The 20508-nt window shown below is 42.8% G+C and overlaps 1 protein-coding gene across 4 annotated transcripts in view; it reads right to left on the bottom strand.

The window, feature by feature from the left end:
• ARHGAP6 (Rho GTPase activating protein 6) overlaps positions 1 to 20508 on the bottom strand; it is a 478385-nt gene that overhangs the window by 196717 nt on the left and 261160 nt on the right. The window contains exon 1 of one of the 4 annotated variants that reach the window (XM_075914924.2): positions 5941 to 6571. The exons of the other annotated variants lie outside the window; for them this stretch is intronic. The gene's annotated coding sequence lies outside the window, so the exon portion shown is untranslated. Of the gene's footprint in view, positions 1 to 5940; positions 6572 to 20508 lie in introns of those variants that run through there. 4 annotated transcript variants of the gene reach the window in all.

The raw sequence follows: 20508 nt of genomic DNA, 5'->3' as shown, positions 1-20508 counted from the left end.
TTGAAATCCATGGAACACAATGCCTAAAGGAATAAAGGTTATGTTTAACTGGCTAACTGATTAAACAGGGAGAGTAGCCGGTAGAGCAACTTCCCCTCATCCTGCCATGGGTGGGGGCTGCTCCGGCTGGGCTGAAGCGTGCCTGCCCATGGCAGGCAAAGGGCTGCTCCAAGCCCTAACTAGTTAACCCATAACTGTTAACCACTAACATCTCTAGAATAAAGCCCTTCATATCATATGTAGAATTAAGAAATGCCATTGTTTTATAACATGGTGTGTTGTTCCAGGGCTTGATTTTACAAAATATTCTGCAAGGTACCCTGTGCTGAATCCTCAGACTGGCAAAGTATTAAATACAAGCTTATTGTTCTGTATCAAAGCCACATGTTGTACACAAATGATGCTGGAATCTCGCAGATTCAATCTAGTTACTCAATTTTTAAACCAAGAGCTTGCTATATTGTTGCCTACTATACTGTCAAATGTCACAACTAATCATGCAAATGATCGGCCTGCTGGAAGGAAAGCTAGTCACTGAAATGCAGGAGGGATTAGAAAGACAGGCTTATAAAGCACTTGGGAAAAAATTCAGTGCATGAAAAGCAACAACCAAACTTCTCGGTTTGTTCAGTAGCTCAGACAGTTTCACTGCTACAAAATATCTGTGAGGTAAGACAGCATTCTGTGTAATGACAGGCAAATGATCATTATACTATGCTACTCAGTTCTGTTACCAAATCATATAAACTGAAATCTAAATAGCCTTAATTATTACTTTCATTAATAATTTATGGAAGCCTGTAAAACACATTCAGGTCTTTCTTTAAGGGTGAGTCCACACTGATCATTTCTTTGTGATAACTAAAGTTATTTCGAAATAACAATGCGAGCATCTACACAGCCATTCCAATTTTTCAAAATAATTTTGAAATACAGGCAGTCCCCGGGTTACATGGATCCGACTTACATCGGATCCCTACTTACAAACGGGGTGAGGCAACTCCGCACTAGCTGCTTCCCCCCAGCAGACCAGGGAGACACGAAGCTAGCGCCCCCCTCCCCCCCAAGCAGACCAGGGAGACACGGAGCGGCTTCTCTCAGCAGACACCTCAGCTTGAGAATAAAGGACTGAGGGAAGTGAGGTGTGGGAGAATAAAACTGAGCTCTGGAGAAATGTTTGGCTAGAGTTTCCCCTACAATATGTACCAGTTCCGACTTACATACAAATTCAACTTAAGAACAAACCTACAGTCCCTATCTTGTATGTAACCCAGGGACTGCCTGTAATGGACGGCTTATTTCAAAATCTGTAAACCTCATTCTACGAGGAATAACGCCTATTCTGAAATAGTTATTTCAAAATAAGGCATGTGTAGACACTACGCTGCTGCTGTTTCAAAATAGCACTTCATCATGGCCGTTCTAAATTATTCCTCCCCAGTGCCTTCTGGGGCTCTAAATTGAGAAAGCACATCTACATTAGGGAAGCCTGCCACAGACTAATTTTGATGTTTCCCTGCAGTGTAGACGTGCTGTATCAAAATAAGCTATTTCAGAATAACTATTCCAAACAGTGTAGACGTACTCAAAGTGACCACCTCCCCAGTCATGCACAATGCAAATATACTACTGCTACCAGAACCTATTTTGAGGCAAAGACACTATAATATGTCTCAATCTTTATGGCTGCTCTGCCCCCTTTTTCTGTTCTCCATTCCCCTTTGGTGCCTCTTGCATTACTCCATTTGTATATTTAATGATTTATCCAGCACCAATAGCCTTGGCAATTAGTTATACTGCTTATATCACCTTAAAAGGACTTGTTTACATTTCTGTTTTTCCCCTGTGCTCACTATGTCAAGGATGTAAGAAGCCAGCATTTCTTCCCCACCTATTTTTTAAATGTGAATGATACAATAGTCCACATGCTGCTTTTTCACTGTCAGATTTTATTATATTATTTGAAGTTGTGAAATGGAATATGAATTTCAGTAAAACACGGAATGTGAATTATTCCATAATTTTCACTTAAAAGGAGTCAGGGGGAGGAGAGGAGAGGATTTGCTGGCTCCTTACAAACTTGAGATATTCTGTAGACACACACAAAAAATTAAACAAGTCCTTTTAAGGTTGCATAGCTTCTGTCTTAAAAAAACCCAACAAAATCCTTGATGGATTTGCTAAACTGAATTGCTAGTACTCTCCAGCACTCCTCTCCATACTGTACTCAACACCCCCATGCATGGGGACAGAAATGTTCCACTGATTCCTCAGCCAACGTACAAGGGGCAGCTCTCTGGCTGATTGACATTCCCTCAACTCACCAGGACCCCTAAAACAAAATAAATGTGCCTTGAAACTATGATTTAAAAAACAAAAAAAAAAGGAAAAGACTGTGACCTGGATTAATTACAGCAACGAAGGAAGACTATTTTCAATCCGTTTTCTTTTTGGTGCCAGTGACTCTCAAAGTAAATTGACTGCTAAACAATAGTCAATCTAACACCTGGATTGCCATCATATATAATATATGTTGCACCTCTATAAACCAGTGTTCCAGGATCAGAGAATCCCAGCCCAATGGGGGAGGGGGGAAAAGGGTTAGGATTAAGGGTGCATGATGCAAGGAGGGAGGGTGTGAGCCCAAAGTGTGGCTCAGCTAGGCTGCAGGGGGACAGGGAGAGCAGGGTTGGCTAGTGCATGGCCCAGCTGGGCTGTGGAGGGGGAAATAGGAAGCCCAGAGCACAGGACCCATCTCTGCTGGTGATGTTCACAAGCATGTAACAAAATGGCTGGAGCCAGGACTACAGACGGGGCAGGCAGGGGAATGGGTGGGGGTGGGGACAAAGAGGGCAATTTCCCCTGGTCCCATCAATTCAAAGGGATCCGTGGCTACTGCTGCAGTGGCCAGAACCCTGGGCCCTTTAAATCGTTGCTGAAACACTGGGTGTTTGGGAGGGGCCAGCACTATGGTCCGAAAAGCAATGAGGACTGGCTGCCCTGCCCCCACCCCTTCCACCCAAGGCCCCTCCCCTTCTGATGCAAGGAGCCAGGCCTTCCCCAAACCTTGTCTGGGGGCCTGAAGACACTAGCTCCCCTGGCTGAAGGTAAAATACAGTCCCTATTTTTCCTTCCTTGACACATTTTTTCTCCATGGATACAGAAGTCTTTACTTTCATGGGGTTCCCATTGTTTCAAAGAGAACACAGCATTCAGACTATTTACACAGTACAAAGCCTCTGCATTGTCTATAAATATATCACATTTCCTGAAATATTTCAATGCCAGAACAATAATTAGGTATATGCTCTATTTCACAGTTTATAAGCACTTCCCAGTATATGGTTGCTTTTTAAATGAAATTTTCAAAAATTACCTCTTTCCAGTATCGATCTCCTGCTCATATATGGTCTCATTGCATATAATAGATAGAAAGGATTTGCATTATAATACCCAAGAAAAGATAAACTGGACTTCAATCTGAATTACCGTGGACTCAAAAATAAATAAAATACATTGCATTATATTCTAGCACAGCTGGCAGAATGGCAGTGTTCTTGTAGTCTGTGGAATTATGCATTAGGCTATCATTAAAGTACAAGACCAAAAAAGCAACTAATGCTCTGAAAATGAGAAGTAGTCTTTCAATTTGACAAAGTAACACATATCTAGTGAGTGCAGCAGAGCACAAACATGCAACTAATTCACTCTTCCTTTTGGCAGGTGTCATCTGGCATTCTGCTGGAAGGTAGGAAAAAATGATGAAGAAAAATGCACAAAAGATATGTTCCTTACAAAGAGTATACTGCTGATTATTTTGTATATTTTACTCAGAGAGGTGATGATGACATCTTGCAACAAAGAATATTATGACTTCAGGAGAGAAACAAACAGGACAGATGAACTCAAACTTAGAAAAAAAAAGCAAATTGAAAGAGCCAGACGAATACCTAGAAACCATCTACTTCAAGACAGACCCAAGAAAACCAACAATAGAACACCACTTGTCATCACCTACAACCCCCAACTTAAACCTGTCCAACACATTATCAATAAACTACAGCCTATATTGGAACAGGATACCATACTCAAAGAGGCTCTGGGAGACAGACCCATAGTCTCCTATAGACAACCACCTAACCTCAAGATGATTCTTACCAACCACCACAGGACATACCACACTAATACCAACCCTGGTACCTTCCCTTGCAACAAACCCCGTTGCCAGCTTTGTCCACATATTCATTCTGCTGATACCATTATTGGACCTAACCAAGTGAGTTATAAGATCAAGAACACATATTCCTGCGCATCCAGAAATATAATCTATGCTATCATGTGCCGAAAGTGTCCGTCTGCTATGTACATTGGACAAACATCTCAGACACTTTGCCAAAGGATTAATGCCCACAAAACAGATATCAGACAAGATCACAAAGAGAAAACAGTTTCTTGCCATTTTAACCAGAAAGGATACTCTCTCAATGACTTAACCACCTGCATTCTGCTACAAAGACCTTTTACATCTGCACTTGAAAGGGAATCCTCTGAACTGTCATTCATGTTAAAATTTGACACTTTCCAACAAGGACTTAACAAACATTTGAACTATCTCACCCATTACCAAGATAGTTTCCCCAATTATCACCTCTAATACCATTAACTCACAAACATCCCACTCTCCCTACCTCTAATATCATCAATTCACAGACACTTACCTTCCTTCCTCCCCCCCCCCCCCCCGCCGCATCCCCCTTCTGTTCTGCAATATGATTTGTCCTTTTCATATTTGTTCATTTTTTTTAATTGTATCCTTTGGTATATATGGTTGTGACCACTTTCTTCCACTATTTGATCTGAGGAAGTGGGTCTGGCCCACGAAAGCTCATCATCTAATAAACCATCTTGTTAGTCTTTAAAGTGCTACATTGTCCTGTATTTTGACATTTTTAAGTATTTGCAAATCTTTACAATGTTTTTCTGAAGTTTGAGGATGAAATTCTGGTACTATTGAAGCCAATGGCAAAACTTCCAATAACATCAGTGGAGCTACAATTTCATCTCAAATCCTCACCAACTCCAGTAGGTGTGAGCCCCATTTTAGAGACATGGAAACTGATATAAATATTTGGACCAGAATTTTCTAAAGTGTTCACTGCTTCTGGTGCCTCCATCTTTAGCCACACAACTTCAGACACATTGGTCCTGATATGCAGATGTCCTGAGTGCCCACAGTTATAAGTAGGATTGGCAGATGGTTTCAACAAAAATACCAGACACACTTACAATACGTCTGTCTGTCTGTGAGAGAGAGAGAGAGAGAGAGCGCCTGTGGGACGAGAGACTGACATCATCGGTGTCCTCATTCTACCTTCACCCGCCTCCATCTCCATCCTCATGCTGTGGCCAGCCTCAGCATGGGCTGTCCCTTCCGGGCATGGGAGGCTCCGGCTCCGGCTCCAGCTCCAGCTCCAGCTCCAGCTCCAGCTCCAGCTCCAGCTCCAGCTCCCACTTCATGTCCAGAGTGGAGCAGCCAGGAAGGAGCTGCTGGTGCTGGGTCCCTTCTGCCATCCGAATCCAACCCCCCTCTCCCTCAGGCCTTGCCAGATCCTCTCCACAAAGCAAGCCACCCCTCTCAACCCTCTCACCCCTTCTGCAGAGACTGCAAACCCCCATCCCGCTCCTATCCCCTCCCCCTGGCCAGACACATACCCTCAGTTTGCTCCTGTCTCCTTCCCCCAGCCAAAAGTAAAATGTAAAAGTAAAAGTAAAAGCTGCATAGTTCTCCATAAAGCTCATGGTACAATCTACCAAACTCTCCATCAGAAAACTGACACACAGCTAATCTGTACATCAGTACATGAACTAATCTGATCTAATAGGTATTCTGCTATTTAAGACAGACACATTTACAGATGGGTAAGTTGTTTACAGACTCACTTAATCCTGATTTGAATGGAACCAGCATTTAAGAAGTGTTCTTCTCTTTTGTAGTTCAACTAACGTAGTTTCAAGCAATCTCTGTACAGTCACATTTATTAACACTTTGCATGAGTCATTGTTTCAAAATAGCTCATGATGTACTTACAATATTGTATCCAGAAATCATGTTGGCACTTATTTTCTTTGCACATTTTGCTAAGTGGTACTAAAACTTTTAATGCCCACGGAAACAAGGGCAGAGAGACAGAATACAAATAATCTGAGCAATAAGGTGTACATTGATATGGCCCTGTTTTCCTGTTTGCATTCATTAAAAGCATAGAACTATATTAAATGGAATGTCATACTTGAGTTTTTACATGAAACTTATCCCCTTTGTTAATATACAGCACTATTACTGTACTGTATAATAGTGATATTTTTATGTCTTAATATCAGATGTATATGTTAAAGGGAAACTCAATTTATATCTTTAATGACTTTTAAAATTAATCCATTTACTGATAGAGCCCTCTTTAATAATTACAGAAATGTGGACTGGAGAAGGGACCTCAACAGGGGTGAGTGTTCGGAAGAAGGTATGCAAATTACGCTCGCATTTCCATATCTTCTTCCGATTCTATTTCCAGAAGAGACTTTTCCAATATTTGGCCTGTCTACATGGGGGCAAATGTTGGGAAAAAAAACCTCTTTCAGAAGACCCCTTATTTCTCATAAAACTAGGTATACAGGGAACTTCCGAAAGAGCAGTTTTTTTCTGACATTTGCCCCCCATGTAGACAGGCCAAATATAGGAAAAGCATCTTCCGGAAATAGAATTGGAAGAAGATATTCAAATCCAAGAGCAATTTGCATACCTTCTTCTGGAAAAAAATCCCACCGTGTAGCCGTACCCTTAGTTGAGTCTCTTGCACTGAGGCAGGTCTATTATGACCATTCCTGACAAGTATTTGTCTAACCTGCTCTTAAATACCTCCAGGCTACGTCTACACTGGCAAGATTTTGCGCAAATACTTTTAATGGAAGAGTTTTTCCGTTAAAAGTATTTGTGCAAGAGAGTGTCTACACTGGCATGTGCTTTTGCGCAAGAGATGTGCTTTTGCGCAAAAGCATCCGTGCCAGCGTAGACGCTCTCTTGCACAAGAAAGCTCCGATGGCCATTTTAGCCATTGGGCTTTCTTGTGCAAGAAATTAACGTTGCCTGTCTACACTGGCCTCTTGCGCAAGAATACTTACATAAAGAGGGCTTATCCGTGAGCGGGAGCATCAGAGTATTTGCGCAAGAAGCACTTATTTTGTACAATATGTCAGTGTTCTTGCGCAAATACTTGCGGCCAGTGTAGACAGGCGGCAAGATGTAGACACAGCCCCAGTGATGAAGATTGTACCACAACCCTGGGTTATTTTGTTCCAGTGATTAATTACCCTTACACTTAAGAAGGTTTTCTAAAGTCTAACCTAAATCTCCCTTGCTGAAATTTAATCCCATTACTTCTTGTCTTCTCTTCAGTGCTTAAGAAGAACAATTTACCACCCTCCTCTTTTCAATAGCTTTTTACATATTTGAAGACTTATGTTCCCATCTTAGTCTTTCTTCTCCAGACTAAACAAATCCAATGTTTTCAATCTTTCTTCATAGGGCATGTGTTCTAGACCTTTAATCATTTCTGTTAATCTCTGTACTCTTTCCAGTTTGTCCTCATCTTTCCTGAAATGCAGCTCCCAGAGCTGAACATGATACCCCAACTGTGGTCTTTCTTATTGGTGCTGAGTAGAATGGAAGAATTACTTCCCGTGTCTTGCTTACAATATTCCTGCTACACATGCGGAATTATGTTCTCTTTTTTCATGGACCCATTTTTAGTTTGTGATCCTCTATAAACCCAGATCTGCTTCTGCAGTACACCTTATATGCAATGAGATAAATAACATCTACTGTTTCTTCCCTATCCACAAGGTTTTTTTTACCCTGTCAAAGGAGGATATTAGAGGTTGGTGTGACATGATCTGTTCTTGATAAATCAAGGCTGACTTATTTATTACCTTATTTTCGTAAAGATTCTTACAAACTAATTGTTTGATATTTGCTACATTATCTTTCCGGGTACCAAAGTTAACCTGGCGGGTCTATAAATTCCCTGGCTTGTCCTGGTTCCCTCTTTAAAAAATAAGTGTTATATTTTCCCTTTACACTGCTCTGGTATCTCTCCCATCTTCTGCAAGTTTTCAAAGAAAACTGCTAACGGCTTGGAGATTTCCTCAGTTTTCACAAGTATCCTAGAATATTTATCATCCAGGCATGATGACTTGAAGACATCTAACTTATCTTCACTTGTTCTTTTCCAGTTTTGCTTTGGATCCTGCCTTAGGTCCTGCTTACGTTCACTGACATTCTCTATGTTATTAATCCATTTTCTGCTTCTTTGGTGAAATCAAAGAAAAAAATGTATTCAACATTTGAGCCATCTCTACATTTTCCGTTATTGTCTTTCCCTCCTCATTTAGTAACACGCTGTCCTTTCTCCTCCTCTTGCTTCTCAGGTACAGGCAGTCCCCGGGTTACGTACAAGATAGGGACTATAGGTTTATTCTTAAGTTGAATTTGTATGTAAGACGGAACTGGCTCCAGATTCAGCTGCTGCCACTGAAACTGACCAGGGGCTGACTACAGGAAGCCGGAGGCAGAGTTGCTCTGCCCCCAGCTTCCTGGAATCAGCCTGATCAGTTTCAACAGCTGCTGAAACTAGAGCCTGGGACAGAACAGCTGGGGCGCTGCCCGGTAGGTTCCCACAGGACCAACCCGGCAGCACCCCAGCTGCTCTACCCGAAGCATCCCGCAACAAAAGCCTGGTCTGCTGGGGGGGCCGCACTAGCTGAACCCCTTCCCCCCCCCCCAGCAGACCAGGGAGACCCGAGCAAAGCCACACAGGCGGAGGGACCCCGCCGCCCGTGTGGCTTTGCTCCTTTGCCCCCGAGCAAAGCTGCCCAGGCAGCGGGACCCCCCGCCGCCTGGGTGGCTTTGCTCCTGTCCCCCTGGTCTGCTGGGGGGGTCCAGCAAAGCCACTGGACCCCCAGCAGAGCAAAGCAAAGCCGCTGGACCCCCCCAGCAGACCAGGGGGACAGGAGCAAAGCCGCCCAGGCAGTGGGAGTCCCGCTGCCTGGGCAGCTTTGCTCCAGGGCAAACAAGCAAAGCCGCCCAGGCGGCGGCTTTGCTCGGGTGTCCCTGGTCTGCTGGGGGGTCCAGCGGCTTTGCTCCTGTCTCCCTGGGGTGCTGGGGGGAGTCCAGCAGACCAGGGGGACAGGTAAGTCAGGGACTGCCTGTATTTGTAATACTCTCTCTCATTAATGTTTATACTTCTAGTTAGTTTAATCTCATTTCATGCCTTGGTCTTTCTAATTTTGTCCCTATTTGCCAACTCTGGTTCAGACTTCTTGTGGTTGAGGAGGGAGATGCACCCCTCCCCTGGACCCAACACCCCTGGCCACTGCCATGGGAGCTCTCATCTCAACCCTCCACCCCAGCCCTGAGCCCCACATCACTGGCCATCCCCCAGGCAAAGTTCTAACCCACACCACCCAACCCTCTGCTCTTGCCCTAAGCCCTCTCCAGCACTCCGAAGCCACTGTTCCTATCCCCACCACATGAATTTAGAATTCATTCCACATATAGGTGGGAAAAATTAGAGGGAACACTGCTTGTAAGCGTGGTGTAAACAAAACATTCTAGACAGAAGTGTGATTTTCTGTTGACAGTGTTCCTTTAACTGTGTGCTGAGGAAATTTAAATATTCCTGACTTTCAAACATATAATGTGCAGGAGTTTAACTCAATGTTTGTTTGCTGTAGGACAAAGGAGACAGGAGAAAATCTATCCCACATAAGTGGAATATTCCAAAATTTTAGCAGTGTGGTGTTTTAATTTATTATTAAATAACATTTTATTTCAATAGTTCTGAGGCTCCTTCCAGGGATGCTGTACCAGGTTCAAATTCACCTAGTCGTGGTGACACTATATCCTGAGATTCAGGTTATTTCATGTACAGACTTCGCAGAGGATAGATTGTAAGACTAGAATATCTCTTGTAGTCTTATCACCACAGCTCTAGACCATGAATATTAATGACAATCAGGAAGTATCCCTGATAACCCTTCCTCTATAATTACATAGTATATATGATTGGATCAATGCTTACTATATCCCTTGCAATTTTTTCTATGATTCTATACATCTATCAGGGATGATCTAGGTGGTACTGGGTCCTGCCATGAGGGCAGGGAACTGGACTCGACGACCTCTCGAAGTTCCTTCCAGTTCTAGTTTCTATGATTCTATGTTTCTATATATATGGAGACTATGTGTGAAATTCCTGGCCAATGTGAGTTTTACCATGGATATCAATGGAGGAAGGATTTCACCTTTTATACCTGCCCAAAAGAGCTTACAGACAATACTGCTGAGGGCTCAGAATAATCTATATGTGTTCATCTACCGTTCTAGTTGTACACTGCATCTTGTCCCCAAATGATGAGCTCTGACAGTGGGTTTCCCCCATGTATCTCCCTTTGACACACACTTTTGTCAGTCTTCTTAATCTCCTTGTGCTTCCCACTCCTATAAATTACTCACCCCCAACCATGTTGCAACTTCTCTTCTTTTGCAGAACCAACTTCCTTATATTTTGCCATCTCACTGTGTAACAAAAGCAGGACAACCCGGGCAGGATTCTCAACTGTTGTTGGGCAGTGTGAAGAGAAGGCTCTGCACACTCTGACTTCCCCAAAAGCAGTGGAAAATCACATCTGTGGTTCTGCTGCTCCTGCAAAGTCACTTTACCGAAAGGAGCAGCAGAGTGAAACTGATTACGAATACACAAGTAAACGCTGCTGAAGCTGTGCCTCCCTGCAAAAAGCAGTGGCATAAGCACAAGTTCCAAACCTGAATGGAAATGGCAAATGGGGTGGAGGGAAGGGGGAAATGTGGACTATAACAACAATACTTAACATTTATAAAGGACTCTTCATTTTCACAGAGCTTTACAAAAACTAGACTCAACTCTAGAACTGCTCTACATTTAAAGCTCCTACTGAAACAAAGAGGCAGATTCTCCAGTAAAGACTCACAACAGGGTTCATTGGACTATCCCTGTTTTAGGCTGTGTCTAGACTACAAAGTTCTACTGGAAAAAGATACACAAATTGTGAACCACATCTTCTGAAAGATGCTTTTCCGACAATTGGCCCATCTACATGGGGCCAAATGTTGGGGAAAAAACCCTCTTTCGGAACATCCCCTATTCCTTGTAGAACAAGGTTTACAGGGATGCCAAAAAAAGTGTCTGCTTTTCCGAAATTTTTTTCCTTGGACACAGCAGAGCTTTTCCAGGATAGCATCAGTATCCCAGAAAAACTCTGCAGTCTAGACGTACCTTTACAGTTGAGTAAACTGAAGAAAGAAAGAGAAATGATATGAAAATGCCTAAGTACTTTCTAAAATATTCTTCTAAGCCCCATACTGATACATTATTAAAAATGTAATCACCTAAATATCTTTAAAAATCTGGCTCGATGTCCACAGCAATTCTCAAGTTTTTTTAAAAAGACATCTAACAATAAAACAACTGACTGGGTTATTTTATTCCCCAACTCCAGGCCCTGATCCATCACTGGAATTTTGCTAATCTTTCCAAGAGAATAAACAATTGGCTTTCTTAGACCCAGTAAAAAAAATTCCAGCCCAAACAATATTTTGCTCAAAAAAAGTTAGAAAACTTGAAAAGACATAATCGAAGTGCTTTCTGAAACCACTGTGAGCAGGATACATTCACTAATCTGCAAAACACATGAGTAAATAATTGCACTAGTTTGTTTCCAGAGTGTTTTACTGTGTGTTAGAGCCATTCTTTCCAAAGAGGGAAAAGATTCCCAGGGGAAACAATAAATACATCCAGTCAAGAGGTCATTTCCTTTGGCCTAAAGAGCCCTGCTTATAGTATTAAGCTTCCAGGAAATAGAGTAAGCCGCTAAGTATGCTCTCATATGCAGGTGCTTCAACTTTATTAACCAAATTCAGATATGATGTTTAAAAGGTGTAAATTTCGATTTACATACACCTACTTATATTGAATGACCAATATGTAAACAAGAAAGGAGTTTAAGCTAGTATCAGGAAGAGAGGGAGAAAGATGTACAGTAAAACTCCAATTGTCCGGCATCCAGTGGTCTGGCACTCCCGATAGTCCGGCACCAACTGGAACCCAGAAGTGCTCCGGCCAGCCAGACAATTGGAGCTGCTAGCGGGGAACGGTGCAGCGAGGGACAAACCCTCCACCGTTTTGCAAGAAGGCAGGGGAAGCCCCGCGCCGTCGCCAAGAGTTTCCAGGAGGGGAGCGGGCTCCCCACCTCCCAGACTGCAGTAGTTATCGGCAACCAGGGGGGGCTAGGGGCGGTGCTTTGGGACCAACCCGGTAGCACCCCAGCAGCTCCGCTCCGCCGCTTGTCCGCCAATTGTCAATTTCAGCCGCTTCCCCAAGTCCGCCGCTGCCGCTGCTGAAACCTATGAGCAGCAGACAAGCGGCAGAACAGAGCAGCTGGGGTGCTGCCAGGTTGGTCCCGCAGCGCCACCCCTCACCCCCCTGCTCGGCGATAACTACTGCAGTGTGGGGGGTGGGGAGCCCTCTCCTCTCCCGGAAACTCTCGGCGGTGGCATAGGGCTTCCCCGTCTTCCTGCAAAACAGCGGAGGGTTCGCCCCTCTCTGCACCGTTCCCTTCCCACACCCCCAGACACAGTGCGGGTCCTGGCAGACCTGTCACAGCCCCCTGCTGGAGTACCTCCCAATACTCCGGCATATCCGATAATCCGGCACCACCTAGGTCCCTAGGTCCCAAGTCTACTGTATATTCAAGCAAGGGGTGACCTACAGGAAAGTAATATGTTAATTGATTTTTTGCTGTGCTTTACTTTCTGTATCTTGAGTTACCCTTCAGAGTCTAAACTGCTGTATGTCTATATGTTGAGCTAGAGGTATAAATTACAACTCAAAAAGAGATCCACCATTCCTCTGACAGAACATGCTATAAATTGAGTCCATCTGTGACACAACAAGCAGCAGAAGGGGGCTAGCTACTTTAACTATGTAGCCCATGTATTGGGGACAATGATACTAGGGTGTCTAGTGCAATCATATGCTTTACCAAATGTGGATAAATTATTTTTTAGCATGCTGGCTCAATGAGAGCTACTGGAGACATGTCTCCTTGAGCTAGGAATTACAACACAAGCTCCAAATGATTGGGCAACAAAACGGCAAATGAAATTTAATGCTGATAAATGTAAAGTAATACACATTGAAAAAAATAATCCACACAATATGATGAAGAATAATTTAGCTACAACTACTCAAGAGAACTCTTGGAGTCACTGTGGATAGCTCTCTGAAAACATCCACTCAATGTACAGTGGCAGTCAAAAAAGCAAGCAGAACGTTAGGAATCATTAAAAAAGGGATAGAGAATAAGACAGAGAACATCTTATTGACTCTATATAAAACCATAGTACACCCACATCCTGAATACTGCGTACAGATGTGGTCGCCTCATCTAAAAAAAAAAAAAGATATATTGGCATTGAAAAAGATTCAGAAAAGGGCAGCAAAAATTATTAGGGGTTTGGAATGGGTCCCACATGAAGAGAGATTTAAAAGACTGGGACTTTTCATCTTAAAAAAGAGGAGACTAAGGAGGGATATGATAGAGGTCTATAAAATCATGACTGGTGTGGAAAAAGTGAATAAGGGAAAGTTATTTACTTGTTTCCATAACATAAGAAGTAGAGGTCACCAAATGAAATTAATAGGTAGCAAGTTTAAAACAAACAAAAGGAAGTTTTCTCCATGCAGTGTACAGTCAACCCCTGGAACTCCTTGCTCTCTCTTGATGTCCAAACATGCACATCCATATAAAAGATAAAAACAAAAAGAAAAGGAAGCTATGATACAAAGATTTAACAGGGATGAAATCCATGGAGTTGCACAGAAATTAGTTTAAAACCGAATTTTAGTACACAGATTTGTGTTGTTTCTCTAGGGAGTTGATCCATCTTCTAGAATTCTAATGCAAAGATGTAACTATCTACTAAATTACATGTACTTACTGATGGGAGGATACAAAAAGATTATTGTTGGTTATTATGTTTTATAGAAATTTTCCTCAAGGACTAGCAAACATTGTACAATCAATTCTGTCCTCACTTATATCCTTACAGAATTGAATGTAATAGAGTTGAATAATGCTGAGAAGCCCTAAATATGTGTCCTAAATATTGTTTTTATGTACTCTTTGCATTAGCAAAGACCTAGGACTCCTATTCAAGGACTTGCTCCTGACTGTGTTAGGTACTGTACTTGCAAAGGAGCTGGCTGAGGATTATGTAGTGGGACCGGAAATAAGGCAATGCATATGCATTTAACAATAGAACTGTTGACACAAGTATATACAGTTATACTATAACACCTACATCTTAGGTATAAATGTTTTCTCCTGGGTGATGTAGTAGACAATGTAAGTATTCTATTCTCAGTAGACAATGTAAGTATCTTTTATAGTTTAATTTTTTTAAATGTTTAGATGTTGTTACATACATTTAGATATAAATACACTCTAAACCAATACTTTTACTAAAGGAAGAAAGATTTGATGCAATAGAATTTCACATAACCTAGAGCTGAGTTAAAATATTGCAGGTACGTTAGTCTAGCATAACATTTAGAAAACACTATCAGACATTAGTTTTGTCTAAGCACCTCACGAGCTTCTATATTATCCAAACAAAACTGACTAAGTTCAGAACATAAGAATGGCCATATTGGGTCAGACCAAAAGTCCATCTAGCCCAGTAGCCTGTCTGCCGACAGTGGCCAATGCCAGGTGCCCCAGAGGGGATGGACCGAAGACAATGATCAAGCGATTTGTCTCCTGCCATCCCAATCCAGCCTCTGACAAACAGAGGCCAGGGACACCATTTCTATCCCCTGGCTAATAGCCTTTTATGGACCTAATCTCCATGAAATTATCTAGCTTCTCTTTAAACTCTGTTATAGTCCTAGCCTTCACAGCCTCCTCTGCCAAGGAGTTCCACAGGTTGACTACGCGCTGTGTGAAGAACTTTCTTTTATTAGTTTTAAACCTGCTACCCATTAATTTCATTTGGTGTCCTCTAGCTCTTCTATTATGGGAACTAATAAATAACTTTTCTTTATTCACCCTCTCCACACCACTCATGATTTTATACACTTCTATCATATCCCCCCCTTAGTCTCCTCTTTTCTAAACTGAAAAGTCCCAGTCTCTTTAACCTCTCTTCATATGGGATCCGTTCCAAACCCCTAATCATTTTAGTTGCCCTTTTCTGAGGTGAGGAGACCACATCTGTACACAGTATTCAAGATGTGGGCGTACCATAGTTTTATACAGGGGCAGTAAGATATTGTGTGTCTTATTTTCTATCCCTTTCTTAATAATTCCTAACATCCTATTTGCCTTTTTGACCCCCACTGCACAAAGTGTGGAAGTTTTCAGAGAACTATCCACAATAACTCCAAAATCTCTTTCCTGATTTGTCGTAGCCAAATTAGCCCCCATCATACTGCACCTATAGTTGGGGTTATTTTTTCCAACGTGCATTACTTTACACATTAAATTTCATTTGCCATTTTGTTGCCCTATCACTGAGTTTGGTGAGATCTTTTTGAAGTTCTTCACAGTCTGCTGAAATAAGAGAGCTTGTAACAGGAGTTCTCTGGAACTTGTCCTCATGTGATACAGTAAAGATGACAATCATTCGAGATGCTCTATCAACACTAACACACACTTTGATAGTTCCACATTCTGGATGGAATAATTCTTCCTTTGATGATGATCATAAAATTAAATTCCAGGCTTCCCAAGTTCTGCGCAATACTACAGGATGCCTGTGGAATTTAAGCTCCACGGGAGAAGAGGCAAAGAAGCAGATGAGGTCTTGTGAAGGACTGGTCAATTCTTTGCTATATGTGATCCGCACATGTGAACACATCAGATTATGACAGCAAGACAGTGGAGAACTGTGTGTGCACACTGAGAAACTTGCTCTATCGCCTAGATCTGGAGGTACCTCAGGCACAGCTGTTAGGTATAAATGAATTGGATGACTTGTTAGGGAAAGAAGTAACTGAAAATAAACAGTAGTTTCTCCCTCCATTGCCCTTCACAAGTAAAATGCTACAAAATGGATTACACAATTTGATTTCAGTAGGACAATTTAAATATCTTCTAACAAGAAAGAGTTTTCTGTTACACTCCCAAGGGGCCCTTCAGCAGAATCTCTCTCTCCCTCTTTGATGTGGTGGCAGCTATGCAATTCCCATTAATTACAGACCAATTATAATGTGGTCATGGGTAATCTTGTGGATAACCTCAAAATAAATATTTCCAACAAACAAGAAATAAAGAAAGACACACAGCACATAAACACAAATATGTATTACAGGGTATTAGATTACAAGTATTAAAGATGTAAAAAGAGATAAAGACACCACTGTAAGTTTCCACTTCTTCTTAGCATAGGTCTTCACTAACAAGAAAATATTAAACCAATCAATTTGTAATGAAGCCAACCTAATTTTCTTCTTTGACAGGTTTATCGGCCTAGTGGATGGAAAGAGGGAGAGGAGGAATTGTAGACATTATATATCTTGGTTTCATTAAGGCTTTTGACACAGTTCAATAAGCAAATTAGGGAAGTATCTAAATGTCTAAATGAAATTAGCATAATGTGGATGCATAACTGGTTTAAAGATTGTGCACAAAAAGTAAGTGCTGGTTTACACGACCAAGAGAGACCGATCTAAACTATGCAACTTTAGCTGAGAGTATAACTGAGCTGAAGTTTCAGAGGGTGGCGGAGTTAGGCTGTAAATGAAAACTTAAAAAACAATAAATGGTCCTGCAGCACTTTAGAGATTAAACAAAAATTGTAGATAGTGTCTATGACATAGTGGGGGTGCTGTCTACTGTTGTAACCCTGTGTTTCTCCCTGGCTGTATTGTGTTATGTGTGATTCCTGATGACTTACTCCAGATGTGTACTAGGCCTAGACACCTGGGGGGCCAGAATAAGGAGATAATGACTCTGTTCCCAGAATAGTAATAGAAGTGTAGCCGTGTTAGTCTAGTCCAGTGGTCTCCAACCTTTTTACACCCAAGATCACTTTTTAAATGACAGACCAAGCCAAGATCTACCGCTCCGCCCCTTCCTTGAAGCTCCGCCCCTTCCTTGAAGCCCCGCCCTCTCTATTCTCTTCCTCTCCATCACTTGCTATCCCCAATCCTTATACTGCTGCTTTTTTAAAAAAGGTTTTTCCAACATTTGGAAGTGGTGCTCAGCCAGGGTGCACCACGTTCCACGTGGGCTGGTGCAGAGGAGAAGCTGCCTGGCCAGCTAGCTGTGGCCTTCAGCCCGGAGGAGGCTAAACCGCGCTCCAGCTGATCGGCAGCTTCCCCTCTGCGCCTGCCCATGTGGAGCTTGGTGCACACTGGCTGAGCGCCATGGCCAGCTGGCCGGGAAGCCACTTCTCTTCGCTCCTGCCCGGCTGCCCTGCGCTCAGCCCGGGAAGCTTGCTCCAGCACAGCTGGAGCTAGACGCAGCCTACCTGGGCTGAGCACAGGGCAGCCGGGCTGGAGGGAAGAGAAGAGGCTGCCCGGCCAGCTGGCCATGGCGCTCAGCCAGTGTGCACCAAGCTCCACGTGGGCAGGCGCAGAGGAGAAGCCGCTGATCACCTGGAGCACGGGGCAGCCTCTTTCAGCTGAAAGCCACAGTCAGCTGGCCTCTCAGCCCTCCTGACCTCTCAGCTCCCACCATTCCTCACAGCTACTCCCCTGTGTTGTTGCTCAGTGAGTAGCTGCTCCTCAAATGAGTAAATCTAATGTAAATGTACTGCGCAGGCGCGCAGTTCAGAGAGGGCTCAAGAGCTACTCTTAGACCCCCTGAGATCTACCGGTAGATCACGATCTACTGGTTGGTGACCACGGGTCTAGTCTAACAAACAAAAAACAGGACTATGTAGCACTTTAAAAGACTAACAAGATGGTTTATTAGGTCTGGCCCACGAAAGTTCATTACCTAATAAACCATCTTGTTAGTCTTTAAAGTGGTACATAGTCCTGGTTTTTGTTTCTGTTCCCAGAGAGAGGGACACAGGATATAGGCAGGGACTGTACCAGGCAGGGAACTAGGCCTAGGAGTTAATGCAGTCTCGACTGGGCTATGAGGAGTGAGGAGGTTTTAGACCAAGGAAGGGGGTGAAGCCCCTTCCCCCCAAGACGCTGAGAGGCTGTCTGCTCTCAGTGCCTGCATTAACATCAATCCTATGCTACGCTGTGTCCCTGTGAAACAATACACCTTCTACTCAGCCAGCAAGCTGAGAGTCACATCTGGCTGTGGATGGGAGTGCAAGGTCGGGGACCCCTCGACATGCCGTCACAGTGTCATGAGCTTTTGTGGGCACAACCTACTTCTTCAGATGAAGGGTGCAAGAGGTCCAGAGATACAAATAAATAGCAGAAAAAGGGGAAGGGAAGGGAAAAAAATAAAAAAAAACTTGTCAATTGGAGTGTCTGTGCTAAATGAGGCTAATAGAGTGGGCTGTAAGTGCCCGATACTTAGCTTTTGATGTCATTAGGGTGTTGAACATAGTGGCCCATCCAGGTCATGTCTTTGTTCAGACCTTGATTAAAGGGGTCAAGTTCGCAAATGAAGGCCCGTTCCGAAGCTTCTCTCTCCAGCTGGTTTTTTAAATTGTTTTGTAAGAGTATAATCACTTTGAGATCCATTAATGAGAGCCTAGGCAAGTTAAAATGTTCCCCAACAGGTTTCTATGTGTTACCATTTTGAACATCTGATTTGTGTCCATTAATACTTTGTCATTAGGGTTGCCAGATGCTTGAAACAAAAATACCAAACGTTCCCCCCCCCCCCCAAAAAAAAACACCGGGAAAAAATTATGTTGAAGAAAAGGGAGGAAGACCAAAGTTGTTGATCCCCCCCCCCCCCCAAAAAAAGGACTCCAAGACTTATTAAGCAAATATATATATATATAAAAATAAAACAGCATTAAAACAGCATGTCTCTTTTAAGAGTGAGTGCAGGGATAGGAACAGGGGAGAGGTTGAACACTAAGACCCAGAGGAGTCATTGCTTCCCCTTGGTCTTTTGGCTGGCAGCCATTTTGTGCCAGCAGCCTTGCGGAACCAGGTAAGCAGGAAGGAACCAGGGGAGGCTCAGGGGGAGAAGGGAGGGTGCTGAGTGTTTGTAGGGTTGCCAGGTGCCTGGTATTTTCGCCTCCTGGCCAGGGAAAAAAATCAGAAAATACTGGACATCTTAGGTGTCCTTTCTGAATTTTTTTACCGGACAGGAGGCGAAAATACCGGACTGTCTGGGTGAATACCAAACACCTGGCAACCCTATTTGTCATAGAGACTGTATAGTTTGGCCTATAGATAGGACAGAGGAGCATTGCTGGCACTTGGTGGCATATATCACATTAGTGGATGTGAAGCTGTATGAGCCTTTGATGTGGTAGCTTATGTGATTAGGTCTTGTGATGATGTCACTTGTTTAGACAAAGGTGGCACCAAAGTTTATAGTGGGAATAGGTTCCTGGATGAGTATGATGGAGGTATGCTGCATAGTTGCTGGAAAAGATTTCTTTCAGGTTAGGGGGTTGTCTGTAGGCAAGGACTGGCCTGACCCTAAGGCCTATGAGAGTGAGGAATCATTTTCTAGGGCAGGCTGTAGATTGACGTCCTTAGCTCTACTTACTGTGGAGTCTTCACTGCAGTGTGTCAATGGGAGATGCTCTCCCATCGACTTCTCTTGTGCTTCTCATTAACGTGAAGTACCAGAGTTGATGCTGAAAGCAATTGGCAGTTAATTTATCACATCTATACTAGATTCAATAAATCAATCCCTCCTGGATCAATTGCTGCCCAATGATCCAGGCCAGTAGTACCCTAAATTATCAATGATTCATTGTTGAACTGGGAATATGTCCATATCGGGGTCCCTTGGTGGTATGTAGGAGATCTGATGCTAATCAATATTTTCATTATTGAAGTAGAGAATATACTTATCAAATCTGTGTATGACACTGAGCTGTAAGGGGTTTCAAGATTTTGGAAGGATAAGATTAGAATTCAAAATGATCTTGACAAATTGGAGAATTTGTTGGAAATCAACAAAATGAAATTAATTAAAATGAAAATTACTATACTGAGGAACAAAAGAATCCAAATGAACAACTACAAAATGAAAAAGAACTGTCATGGGCAATAGTATTGCAGAAAAGAATCTGGGAAATATGGTGACTCACAAACTGAATGTGAATCAATGTGATGCAATTGTGGAAAAGGCTAATATTATTCTATTGCGTATTAACAGCAGTGTCATATGATGCAATTGTGACCTATGATGTAAAGGGTAATATTATTCTATCATGTTTTAACAGCAGTGTCATATGTAAGACATCGGTGGTAA

The sequence above is a fragment of the Pelodiscus sinensis genome, chromosome 1, assembly GCF_052426305.1.
Source record: "Pelodiscus sinensis isolate ZL-2025 chromosome 1, ASM5242630v1, whole genome shotgun sequence".
Taxonomy (NCBI): domain Eukaryota; kingdom Metazoa; phylum Chordata; order Testudines; family Trionychidae; genus Pelodiscus; species Pelodiscus sinensis.
Note: the sequence above shows the minus strand (reverse complement) of the source record. Positions and strands in the feature narration are given on the sequence as shown.